A 3,438-nucleotide genomic window follows, 5' to 3' on the forward strand; every position below is an offset into this window, starting at 1 on the left:
AGAAGGGGAGAGATCTTTTTTGAGTAAGAAACAAGTAAATAGTAGAGAGAAAGTCTAGAGCAGAGGTTATTCTTGATTCCTTTATCTTTTCTTGTAAGAATATTCAAAGATTCATCATTAAAATTAAGATTGAAAACCTAAAAATGAGTTGAGTATTAATGAAATCATATGAAGGGTGTAGTGTAGGATTTCCTGCAACTACATAATGGCGCTAGAAACAGGGAATTGAAGATCGAAAGTTGAAGATTATTGTTGAGATTGTTCAAATCAAGAAAGTGATTAAATAAATTAGTGAACCAGTTAAAAGAAAAATGATTAGAATCAATGAAGATGACAAAATATTGGAGTGTAATATGATAACAAAAACGATGGTTAATGAATTCCATGAAAACATCAAAGGAAGAATACATAAACGAAATTTTGAAGGAAGAAGGTTATGGCGGTAGAAAAAACATCACCCTTGAAAGATTGGGAAAAGCAAAAAATTACATTCATGGCGGCAGAAATACCAAAATAAAATTTGAACCACACATCTCCATTGGTTATTACAGTGCCTATTATGCGAAAAGAGAAGGAGACAACAACAAAATCCACGGGAGAATGGATATTGAACAGAACTTTAATCGATACAGGAAGTTCGGTGGATATAATATTTTATCATGCATTCCGGGGAATGGGATTTAAAGATGAATAAATGTACAATTCAGCATATTTTGTTCATGGCTTTGGAAAATCCACAACAAAACCTAAAGGAGAAATAGTGGTATGAATTTCACTTGGAGAGATCGAAACACACGTAACACTATGCGTGGTGGATATGGAATCACCGTATAATATGTTGTTAGGAAGACTATGGATACATGCGATAAAAGCTGTAGTATCAACGTTACATCAATGTATTAAATTCCCCACACCAATTGGAATAGGAGAAATCAGAGGATATGTTGATAATGTGAAATTATGTCATCAAATCGAAGTAAAGCATTATGAAGGACAAGCAAAAAGGAAACAATTTCGCAGAAAATTATCAAAGGAAGCAAAGAAAAAAGAAGAATTTAGAGTATATATGATAAGGGCAAAAGAAGGCAAGGGAATACCTAGCGAAATTTCGGAAGAAGGAGAAGGACCTGTGAAAACAATAAAAGAACAAACACCAATGGGAGAACCCAAGCCTGTTTACACTGCCGCAGAACCAACAAAAGAAATAAACATTGGGACAATAGAAGAACCTCTAATATTGAGAATTGGAACCAAAATGGATGTGGAAGAAGAAGAAAGAACTGTTAACCTTTTGCGAGAATATAAACATGTTTTCGCAGGAAGCATGGATGAGATACCGGGAATAGATCCATCAATTGCATGCCACAAGTTGGAGATTAAAAAAAATGTGAGACCATCTAAACAAAGAATAAGAAAAATTGCAACAACTTACCATTCCCAAATAGAAGAAGAACTACAGAAAATGCTTGATGCAGGAATCATAACAGAAGCTAAATACCCAGAATGGATAGAGAATATGGTCATTGTCCCAAAGAAAAACAAAGGAATCAGGATTTGCATAGATTTCACTGATTTAAACAAAGCTTGCCCCAAAGATAGTTTTCCATTACCAGATATTCCTCAAATGGTGGAATCCGCAGCAGGAAATGATAGAGTATTGTCTTTAGATGGGTACAAAGGGTATAACCAAATCCCTCTCGCTGAAGAAGATCAAGAACATACTGCTTTCTTCGCCCCTAGAGGTTTATATTGTTACACGAAAATTCCATTTGGTTTGCGAAATGCGGGAGCGACATACCAAAGAATGGTAGAGAAGGTGTTCACAAAATGGATACACAAAACATTAGAAGTGTACGTGGATGACATGTTATTAAAGAGTAAAGAAGCTAAAGACCATGTACAAGACCTGAGGGAGATTTTTGAACAAATGCGGCAGTATAACATTAAACTGAATCCTAGGAAGTGTACTATTGGAGTTGCATCGGGAAAATTTTTAGGCTACATTGTATCAAAGGAAGGAATACAGGTTGATCCAGAAAAAGTGCAAGCAGTTTGTGACATGCCAACACCAGCAACAATAAAAGATGTACATAAGATGAATGGGCTTCTAGCTTCGCTGAGGAGATTCATTTCGCGATCATCAGACAAATGCAAATATTTTTTCGATATACTCAAGAAGGGTGTGAAATTTAAATGGACTGATGAATGTGAAAAATCTTTTCAAGGGATCAAAGAATATCTTATGAATACAACTATTTTACAAAAAGCAGAATCAGAAGAAGAATTGTTGATCTATCTTGCGATGACGTCGCATGCATTAAGTGTTGTGTTATTGCGAGTAGACGCAGGAGTGGAGAAACCCATTTATTACATTAGCAAAACTTTTAATACTGCCGAGAAGAATTACTCAAAGATTGAGAAGTTAATCTTATCATTAGTTTATGCATCATTTAAGCTCCGCATATATTTTCAAGCGCATAAGATAAAGGTATTAACAAAAGTACCAATTGAATCAGTGATGAAGAATTCTACAAGATCAGGAAGAGTGGAGAGATGGAATGCACAAGTAGGCCACTTTGATATTAAATATGAAATTTTTTCTTCACCAAAATCACAAGTTGTTGCAGATTTCTTGGCAGAATTTCCTTTAGAAGAAGATGAAGCGGTAGAAGAAATGATGGATATAGAAGAAGAACACGGAAATCCAAAAGATTTATTAACAGAACCAAATAGATGGGAGATATTTGATGATGGATCATCAAATGGAGAAGGAAATGGAGTTGGAATTGTTTTAATTTCGCTATAAGGAATAAATATGGCTTTTTCATTCAGATTGGAATTCGCATCCACTAATAATGAAACGGAATATGAAGCTGTGATACATGCCTTAAAATTTGCAATAGAAATGAAACTAGAAAATGTCAGTATCACTAGTGATTCGCAGCTAGTTATTCACCAAATAAAGGGAGAGTATACTACAATGAACCATCCTTGAAGAAATACAAGAAGCTCGTTGAATAATTGTCAGCGAAAATCCCAAAAATAAAATGGAGGCACATTTCAAGAAAGGATAACAGACTCGCAGACGCTTTTGCTTTCATCTCAAGCATGATGACAGATCCAACTGCGAGATGCATAAAAATACAAACACTTCTGTCACCATCAATCAATAAAGAAGAAGAAGAAGTGGACGTGATGATAATAGACAATGAAGAAGAATAACAAACCAACAATATCGCAGACTGGAGAATGGAACTTCATGCATATTTGGCGAAAGGAGAAACACCAAGAAATAGATTGGAAACACACAAGTTAAAAATCCGTGCAACAAATTATGAATTAAGAGATGGGATGCTATACTGAAAATCCTTTAACGGACCATCACCTCAGATGTTTGACACGAGAGGAAGGAGAAAAAAGTGCTAAAAATGTTACATA

The sequence above is a fragment of the Papaver somniferum genome, chromosome 7 (assembly GCF_003573695.1).
Source record: "Papaver somniferum cultivar HN1 chromosome 7, ASM357369v1, whole genome shotgun sequence".
Taxonomy (NCBI): domain Eukaryota; kingdom Viridiplantae; phylum Streptophyta; class Magnoliopsida; order Ranunculales; family Papaveraceae; genus Papaver; species Papaver somniferum.